Here is a 10,413-nt window from a genome sequence, read left to right as displayed (position 1 = left end):
TCAAGTGATCCATTCACCTAAGCCTTTCAAGTAGCTGGGACTACAGGCTCATGCCACTGAGCTGAGCTGTTTTGTTGTTGTTGTTTAATTCTTTTTGCAGAGACAGGGTCTCACTTTTTGCCCAGGCTGGCCTTAAACTCCTGTGATCAAGTGATACTCCCACCTTGGTGTCCCAAAGTGCTGTTATTATTACAGATGGGAGCCACTGTATCCAGCACTTTGTCCAATGTTTAAATAAATATAAACTAGAGTAATCTTACCACTTGCACAGTAATTCCTGTAAAGACTTAATTGTATAAAAATAATTAATACCTGAACAACACATTTGGTTTCTTAGTTTTAAAGTTTTAATGTTTTATCCACTGGCTAAGTCAGTAAACGCTTGATGTTCTCTGGTAATGAAGAGCAGTTAAGACATAAGCAGGTATGTGGTTTTCTCATTTAACTGAAAACCTGACTGAATCTCCTTCCAGCATTAATTTCCTATTCATATAACCATAAGGCTATAGAAATGTAAATCAGATAATGTTTTCATAATCAGCTAATCAGGACTTAATTTACTATAGGAATATATGCACTTCATAATCTCTTTTATGTTTTTCCAAAAACATATTTTAATTGTGTAAAATACCGTATTTTATAGAATCATCATGTTTATTAATAGAGGCTTAGTTATCAAAGAAAACCATTATGCCTACAGGATATACATGTTCTCAGTTTTCTTTGTTTTATATATGGCTGAATAGCATACCCTTTACAGGCACAGCAAATTTTCTGAATAGGAGCTGCTCAGTTTAAATTAAATGTGTGTATATACACAAATATATATATATATATACACATTTTATATATTTATGTATGAACATGTATGTGTGTAGGTATGTGTATATGTATGTATGCATATATATATATTTCTTTACTAATAATGGTTTTTAATTTTATTTCAATAGTTTTTGAGGTACAGGTGGTTTTTGGTTCATGGATAAGTTCTTTAGGGATGGTTTCAGAGCTTGTGGTGCACCTACCACCTGAGCAGTGTACACTGTACCCAATATGTAATCTTATCCTTCACCACCCTCCCAGCCTTCCTCCCCACGTCCCCAAAGTCCATTATATCATTCTTATGCCTTTGCATCCTCATAGCTTAGCTCCCACCTATAAGTGAGAACATATGATATGTGGTTTTCCATTCCTGAGTTACTTCACTTTGAATAATGGCCACCAGCTCCATCCAAGTTGCTGCAAAGGCCATTATTTCACTCTATTTTATGGCTCAGCAGTATTCCACGGTGTATATATTCTACATTTTCTTTAGCTCCCCATTCATTGATGGGCACTTAGACTGGCTCCATATTTTTGCAATTGCAAATTGTGCTGCTATTAACATGCATGTGCATGTGTCTTTTTCATGACTGATTTTCCTTTGGGTAGATGCCCAGTAGTGAGAGATTGCTGGGTTGAACAGCAGTTCTACTTTTAGTTCTTTAAAGAATCCCCACACTGTTTTCCATAGTGGTTGCACTAGTTCACATTCCCATCAGCAGTGTAAAAGTGTTCCCTTTTCACCAAATCCATGCCAACATGTTTTTTTTTTTTTTTTTTTTTTTTTAATTTTAAACTATGGCCATTCCTGTAGGAGCAAGGTCGTATCACATTGTGATTTTCAGTTGCATGTCCCTGATAATTAGTAACGTTCCTGAAAGAAAATATATTCTAACAAGACAAATACATGTCAAAAAGTTTTAAGAAAAATCTGATAGACACTAATTTTTAAATGGTTCAATTTATAGTCAAAAAGAGACCATTATAAATAATCAACAGCAGAGGGACAAGATACATGTACGTTAAGTATTTTGTTGTAATGCTTTTCAATTTCCAAAGATCATGAACATTGCTCCTGTTCAGAGCATAGCTCCTGGTGCTTCTGCGTTCACAAACAGCATTGTGTAGAACTGGGCGTCTTGGAGCTGGCCTCTGCCACCACTGCTTCTGGAGCTCACATCTATGGAAACCTGCACATTTCCCAGTGTATTTTCTGACCTTGTAACTAGAGCTAGAGTCACCCCCCTGCTGCCAGATTAGTTGCAGGTTTTGAGAACAATTTAGCTGCCATTATAGCAAGCTACATGTTCATAATTATGAATTTTGCTTCCTTCAAGAAACCAGTTTATAGACTGATGACAACTGTAGTATTAAAGGCATGTTAGCTTCTGCAGCTTTCAAAGTACTTCTACTTGGTTCAAATTCATTTGCTGTTATGTTCTTTACTAAAATGGCTGTTAGCGATATCACCATGACAACTCACTTTTTTTTTTTTTTTTTTTTTTCCTGAGATGGAGTCTCGCTCTGTCACCCAGGCTGGAGTGCAGTGGCCGGATCTCAGCTCACTGCAAGCTCCGCCTGCCGGGTTCACGCCATTCTCCTGCCTCAGCCTCCCGAGTAGCGGGGACTACAGGTGCCCGCCACCTCGCCCGGCTAATTTTTTGTATTTTTTAGTAGAGACGGGGTTTCACCGTGTTAGCCAGGATGGTCTCGATCTCCTGACCTCGTGATCCGCCCGTCTCGGCCTCCCAAAGTGCTGGGATTACAGGCTTGAGCCACCGCGCCCGGCCGACAACTCACTTTTTATACTATTAGCAAAGTGGTAATTTAGCAGCCATTTCAACAGCAACCAACCGTCACTAGTCTCTTCTTAGTCACAAGAAGCCTTGCTTCAGTTGAAACACACAGTGTCGTAATTCTGAATGACAGTCTTCTAAAAAATTTTTGGGTACATTGTAGGCGTATATATTCATGGGGTATATAAAGTATTTTGATACAGGCCTACAATGTGTCACTGTAGGGTAAATAAAGTATCCATCACACCTCAAGCATTTATCCTTTGTTTTACAAATAGTTCAATTATACTATTTTAGGTACTGTAAAATGTACAATTAAATAAATATTGACAGTAGTCACCCTGTTGTGCTATCAAATACTAGATCTTATTTATTCTTTCTAACTATGTGTGTGTGCCTATTAACCATTACTCCTTACCCCCCACCATCGCCCATACTATCTTTACTAGCTTCTGCTAACAATTCTTCTACTTTAGCTCCCACAAGTGAGAACATGTGAAGTTTGTCTTTCTTGCTTCACTTATTTCCCTTAACATTTCCATCCATGTTGCTGCAAATAACAGGATCTCATTCTCTTTTACGGTTGAATAGTAAGTACTCCATTGTGTATATGTACATTTTCTTTGGCTACTCATATGTTGATGGACACTCGGGATGTTCCAAATCTTGGCTGTTGTGAACACTGCTGCAATATCCATGAGAATGTAAGTATCTCTTTGATAATACTGATTTCCTTTCTCTTAGGTATATACCCAGCAGTGGGATTGCTGGATCATATGGTAGCTCTATTTTTAGTTTTGAGGACCTCCACACTGTTCTCTACAGTGGTTGTACTAAATTACATTCCCACTAACAGTGTACGAGGGTTACCTTTTCTCTGCATCCTCACCGGCATTTGCTATTGCCTGTCTTTTGAATAAAAGCCATTTTAAGTGGGGTGAGATGATTTCCTGCACTCTCATAGGTAACTCAGGGACCCCAAAGGGCTGTTGTGGTTGTATGAGTGACCTAGGAAGCTCTTGAGTGAGGTGAGCATTGGGTGATGTCCAGCAATGCAATGCTTCTCAGACTGCCTGCGGAGAGCTTCTAACTCATCAGCCTGATCTCTAAACACAGGCAACACCCCTGGGGGAGGGGACAGGGGCACAGGGATCTGTGGTTATTCTGTATGTCAAGGTTTCTATAAAGCAGATCTCCAGAAAAGGCAGGGGGAACACTGGCAAGAGCAAATACACAATGTTTGACTCAGGGTGAAGCTATATATTTTTCACAGTCTAGAGGCCCTAGACCTGTCAGTGGCCAATTATTTCAAAGGCCAGACATGTGTTCCTTAAAGAGAGACTGGAATTTGCAGACAGCCCCTAGAAAGCCATAAATATATTTACTATACTATTATATTCTGATAGTATACTTGGAAGATACTTGCCAAAAATCACCAGAAAAATACTTTTCAATTTATGAGCAGATTATTATAAAAGCAATTTACCAAGACCTACCAATGAACAATGAAAAATATGAACTGTTATTCTAAAGCTGATAGAAAGATGTGGTTCTTATGTCCATTTCCATCATCTGCACAATGTAACCTTTAAAAATATTTCTTGCCGGGCGCGGTGGCTCAAGCCTGTAATCCCAGCACTTTGGGAGGCCGAGACGGGTGGATCACGAGGTCAGGAGATCGAGACCATCCTGGCTAACACGGGGAAACCCCGTCTCTACTAAAAAATACAAAAATCTAGCCGGGCGAGGTGGCGGACGCCTGTAGTCCCAGTTACTCGGGAGGCTGAGGCAGGAGAATGGCGTAAACCCGGGAGGCAGAGCTTGCAGTGAGCTGAGATCCGGCCACTGCACTCCAGCCTGGGTGACAGAGCGAGACTCCGTCTCAAAAAAAAAAAAAAAAAAAAAAAAAAATTTCTTAAAGTGTTAAGTTTAAGGGCACAAAAAAAGTATTGAAAAATGATCAGAAAGTTCACAGAAACCTTACAAACTCACATATCATCAGATGAAATGTTCTCAGAGAGCCTGCGGTTTTTTCACACTCCCAGCAACCTCCTAGTCATCGCTCCACAGCAAGAGAAATGGCTGACAAGACGATCCTCTTCCAGTTGACAAATGTCGGTATCAGCATAACTAACAAGTCTTTCTATGTAAATCTGCAAAATAGAGCACTGGCCTTTGATTCAGCTTAGTTTGAGTGCTGTAGTAAGAACTCTTAGGAATGACAAGTTTCTTCTGGTTTTGACCAGAAAGTACCTGCCTTTTATTCTTATGTTCTACAGAGACTTTGCTTGATCAGGCAGAGCAAGAAGCCAAATCACAATCATAGGTCAGATCCTTCTGCTACCTACTCTGCCCACAGAAACGTACAGGCCAATTTAGGTCACAAGAATGACGGTACCTCTCAGCCAAGGGCATCATGAAAACAGGCAGTGTTCTCACCCTCACACTCGTAAAGGGCAGCACACACACGGGCCCAGTGTGGATTAAAGTCATTCAGTAAACCCTCAAGTACCTACCACATGTAATGTCTCAACCTAGTGGGCAGGCAGATGGGAACTTTACAAGCACGTCACGCTTGAATATGTTCAAGCCATGTGATGATAGTGAGCAAATGTTGATCTTTTCGCAAAAACACCCTTCTATATAGGGCATGAGCTTAAAAAACTGCTGGTCAAGAGAGCCTCCCAGTGGCTGCTGTGCAGAGCAGCATGGCAGGCGCAGGTCTCTGGGGTTGTAAAACATTCCCATATTCAGTTGCTGGCTTGATAAGGAACACACGTATGAAGAATGGGCCTTCTCACAGCCCCTAGTTTTCACATCTTCATGATCACATCATAAACATTGCTCTGTCTTACATCATCTGCAACTTACACAATTCTGTTGGTTTTAAGGTGGAAACAACTGCCAGTCTCTGTGTCCCTGGGATTCTTCTAAACCTGCCAAGCAGTTTGTGAGACAATCTCATGAATTACTTTACATCTATCAAACATCCATCCTACAAAGAATTGGGCAAAGTGGACGGCTGAGTAGAGATTAAAGGTGAGCTGCGAGGTGTTGCTACCTCAGAGGTTGCTCTGCAGAAGAGTATATCCATGAGCTACTTGAACTCTTTAAGTCAAAACAAAATGAAAAAAGCTTATTTTAAGCAAGTTTATTTCTTGTCTGGTGGTTTTCAGATGGGAGAACATTGCCAGATCTAAGCTACCAAACTCAAATATGTTTTCAAAAACAAATGGTTATTGAACATCACATTTTACAGAGATTCTGCTCCCTTTCTCCCAAACTCTGTGCTCTCAAGTATTATTTTGTTTTGTTTGGTTTTGTTTCATTGTTGTTGTTGTTGTTTTGAGATGCTGTTTCACTCTTGTTGCCCAGGCTGGAGTGCAATGGCCCGATCTCAGCTCACCGCAACCTCTGCCTAGCAGGTTCAAGCGATTCTCCGGCCTCAGCCTCCCAAGTAGCTGGGATTACAGGCATGCGCCACTACACCCGGCTAATTTTGTATTTTTAGTAGAGATGGGGTTTCTCCATGTTGGTCAGGCTGGTCTCGAACTCCCAACCTCAGGTGATCCGCCTGCCTTGGCCTCCCAAAGTGCTGGGATTACAGGCGTGAGCCACCACATCTGGCTCAAGTATTTCAAGAATGAACCTCCCTTTCTGGGATCAATGGTACAGGAATCAGAGAGCACTGGAACAACATCAGCAAGCCCTCTGCTTCCCGTCCCCTTTCCTGCTAAGCTGCTGACCTGCTGACACTCATCCATGCCACGTGCTCTTCTGTCAGTTTGAGACAGAATTCTTTATTCCCACTGATGCCAGCTCTTCCCTCCGTGCAGTTATTCCCATCTCACTTTTGCAGAACACTGTTTCCACAGTCACCTCTTTCTGAAGATTTTCTTCCTCTCTACTAGAGATTTCCCCCAAATTGTGTTTCCTTTGTTCCCATCCCACTCCCCACTACTCTCTAAGTGTGTCCTCTCACTGGTGTCACAGCACCATGCCCTCATGCCAGCTCCTCAGCTTCCGTCTCTCCTTCGCCTCCACTGCCTGCCCTGCTGACATGACTCTCTCACGGCTCCTCCTGCCAAGGCCTCTGGTGCCATCATGCTGACAAACTGGAGCTCTTCACACATTGCCATTTGCCTTGGTGCTGGGGCCAAATACCTGCATTTCAGTTACCCTACTCCTATCTGTGTGCAATGCCTGTTATGTCTACCTTCATTGATAGTCAGCCTCGTCTGATCATGAGCCATGATCTGTCACTGCTCACCTGTATTACCCTAGCTGCTTCTTAACCCTATTCTCTGCCTCTACTCTGCCTCTCCACTATGGCCTGTAGTCCCCAAAGCAGTCAGCATAACCTCTTCATTTAAAGCATGGCACTCCCCTGCTCGAGATCTACCGTGAATTTCCTATCAAACTGAGTTTGAGTAAAACCTTAATTTCTTCCTATGACCTGCAAGCCAAAGGGCCCTATGAGCTATGGCACTGCCTGTGGGGCCTCATCTCTGCTGTTCCCCTCAATCTTCACTCTGACCATGCTGGTCACCTTGCTGTTGGTTCCTCCAACACACATGAAACACATTTCTGTCTTGGCAGTCATCTTTTTGCCTGTAAAGACAGCACGTTTCCCGTCCTTGCTTCAGTCAGGTCACTGTTCAAATGTCAGCTCTCCAGAGAGGCTCTTCCTTATCATTCCACCTCAAATAGCCCCCAATCACTCTGTGTCCCTTTATCCCGCTATTTGATACTACCTGAAAAAATAGTTAAATTCTTTCTTACTAGAACATAAGCTCATAAAAGCAAGAACTGTGATCCACGTGTCCTCTCCTCTACCCCAGCACTTAGAAGAGAGTCAGCATCCAGTGAGTGTTCATGAAATAAGTCACATCTTAGCCGCATTTAGCTCTGCGACCACAGCCTCTCCTATCTTGAACTCTTTCTCCTTTTATCATCCTCTCCTGCTTTTCTTCCTCCTGCTCTCATGGCCACTCCTCTGGCAGCTTGTCCCTTCAATGACCACAGTCCTTACAGGCCCATTTTCGGTTCACTTTATCTTTTTCTGATAGGGTCTCACTCTGTTGCCCAGGCTGGAGTGCAATGACATGAACACAGCTCACTGTAGCCTCCACCTCCTGGGCTCAAGTGATCTTCCTGCCTCAGCCTACAATGTACCTGAGGCCACAGGCATGTGCCACCATGTTCAGCTAATTTCTTGATTTTTTTTTTTTTTTTTTAGTAGAAATGGGGTCTCATTTTATTGCCCAGGCTGGTCTTGAACTCCTACACTCAAGTAATCCTCTCACCTTGGGCTCCCAAAGTGCTAGGTTTACAGGTATGAGACACTGTACCTAGCCTTATTTTATATCTTCTTAAGATACCAGGTCTCATCATGTGGCCCAGGCTGAACTCAAACTTCTGGGCTCAAGTAATTCCTCCATCTCAGCCTCCCAGGTAGCTAGGACTAAAGGCATGTCCGTGTTCAAAACTCTCCCTTTTCCAATCCAGCTTTCCCTCCAGCATCATCTATCTCTCTGCATCTGGAAGCACCACTCCTGCTTCCCTTCAGCATGTGCTCAGCGTTCCAAATGACTTGCAGCTGTTGGAAAACGGCCTGTATCTGGTCCAGTGCCTATTGAGGGCTTTGATTCTAGTGCACAGCAGGAGCCTTCTCCCCTCAACTCTAACTGGATGCTAAAGAAGTAAGTAAACCAAATCTCTTTTCACTCTTCTAACCATACATTGAAACACAAGAACGTTTTATAAAGCAGTAGTGGTGGGCAATAAAGTCTTTAGAACTTTAATCAATGTGAATGTGAATCGGATTTCCTAGCTTTCTTTCTCCTTAGATCTCTGTAGCATATTCTCATGAAGTATTTATTTATTTTCAGTAGTTTGAATTAAAAACTCATCTGCCTTTTTATTGTAAAAGAAGCCAGTCTTTGATGAGCTTTAAACTTCGTAAAACTAATGCATCGTGCCTATTTGATAAATCAGTGGTTCTCCAAATGTGCTCCGGGGACCTCTGGGATCCCCAAGACCCTTTTCCAAAAGCCTAAGAGTTCAAAACTGTTCTGATAATAATACTAATTCACCCTGAGAAACCTAATAGAAAATTTTTTTAAATTGTGAAAGTAATACAAAGACATTGCCTGCTTTTTCACTGACACTGCCATGACTGTATAAAAGCAAAAGTGTGTAAAACTGCTGGTTTCTCAGCATAAATCAAGGCAGTGGTACCAAACTACACTAGTAGTCATTCTATTCTTTACTGTCCCTTACAGCTAAAAAAAAAAAAAAAAAAAAAAGATAGCCTGAATTTCTTTTTTTCTTTTCTTTTTTTAAATATGGAATGCTTCACGAATTTGCGTATCATCCTTGTGCAGCTGAATTTCTTAAGAATGTCTTTGATGAAGCAGTAAAAATTAATGGTGTTATTAAATCTTAATATTTCTTTTTAATATTCTAAACAAGTGGAAAGTTAACAAGCTTACTGCAGTATGGTTGCATTTAAAAAAAGAATTTGTGATTTAATTGTGAACTGAATAATCACTTTTTTCATGGAACATCATTTTTATTTAAAAGTACAACTGGGCCAGCGCAGTGGCTCATGCCTGTAAAATTCCAGCACTTTGGGAGGCTAAGGCAGGCAGATTGCTTGAGCTCAGGAGGTTGAGACCAGCCTGAGCAACATGATGAAACCCTGTCTCTACCAAAAATACAAAAAAACTAGCCAGGCTTGGTGCCACACGTCTCTGGTCCCAGTTACTCAGGAGGCCGAGGCAAGAGGATTGCTTGAGCCCAGGAGACAGAGGTTGTAGTGACCTGAGATCATGCCAATGCGCTCTAGCCAAGGGAGAGAGTGAGACTTGGTCTAAAAAAAAAAAGTACAACAGTACAACTATCATTCTCAAAAACAAAATGAGGCTGTCACTTCAAGGAAAATAAGCCTTTGTTCCCAATGATAAAATTTAAGCTTTCACGAGGACTTTGAAAAACTTGTTCCTTCAACCGTAAGCATGACAGCTTCTCGATACTTAGACTTTTTAAAATAAGATTGGTGGTTATATTAACAAAAGTGAGTTTTTGACACAATAAAACATAAACCAATATTTTCCAAATAACTTATGCATACTATTATAAAAGCAAGTATGGAAGGAAAGATCCATTTATTGTGCAAGAAAGATCAGTGAACATTGATGGAATACATTTATTAATATGTAAAATGCTACTCTAAGAAACTAGCACTTGTAAAGTTTTGATTTAATATTAAAGAATACCCACAACTGTCTGAAAGGATTAAAAATACACCTTTTATCAATTACATATTTGCATGAGGCCACATCATCTTATTGTTTCTTTGAAACAAATTGCCAAGAAAGAGAATCCAGCTGTCTTCTATTAAGCTCAACATTAGAGATTTTCAATAATATAAATACATGACACACTTTTTACTCAACTTTTAAAGAAAAGTAATTTTTCCTAAAATAAATTATGTTAGCAATATCATTCTCAAGGAATATTTTCTATTGTAACAACCTGGTTTATGGGTTACTGCTGACATCTAGTTGGTAAAGGCCATCAGTGCTATTAAACTTTCTGCAATGCAAAGGACAGTCCTCACAACAAAGCATTATCTAGCTCATAATATCAATAGTGGTAAGCTTGTGAAATCTAAACCAAAAATAGATTTTGAAAAAAAGTCAATTTTGGCCGGGCGCGGTGGCTCAAGCCTGTAATCCCAGCACTTTGGGAGGCCGAGACGGGCGGATCACGAGGTCAGGAGATCGAGACC

General features: G+C 41.1%; 1 protein-coding gene across 3 annotated transcripts in view; it reads left to right on the top strand.

Annotated features, from left to right (window-relative positions):
* The first annotated feature begins 5,173 nt into the window (after nt 1-5,173).
* Nucleotides 5,174-10,413, top strand: part of ZNF782 (zinc finger protein 782) — a 47,722-nt gene continuing 42,482 nt past the window's right edge. For 2 of the 3 annotated variants that reach the window (XM_033236684.1, XM_033236685.1), the window contains exons 1-2: nt 5,224-5,657; nt 8,127-8,320. The gene's annotated coding sequence lies outside the window, so the exon portion shown is untranslated. Of the gene's footprint in view, nt 5,658-8,126; nt 8,321-10,413 lie in introns of all 3 variants that reach the window. The other variant, XM_033236687.1, reaches the window with a different exon arrangement.

Source organism: Trachypithecus francoisi, unplaced genomic scaffold (assembly GCF_009764315.1).
Source record: "Trachypithecus francoisi isolate TF-2019V2 unplaced genomic scaffold, Tfra_2.0 Lachesis_group16, whole genome shotgun sequence".
Taxonomy (NCBI): domain Eukaryota; kingdom Metazoa; phylum Chordata; class Mammalia; order Primates; family Cercopithecidae; genus Trachypithecus; species Trachypithecus francoisi.
Note: the sequence above shows the minus strand (reverse complement) of the source record. Positions and strands in the feature narration are given on the sequence as shown.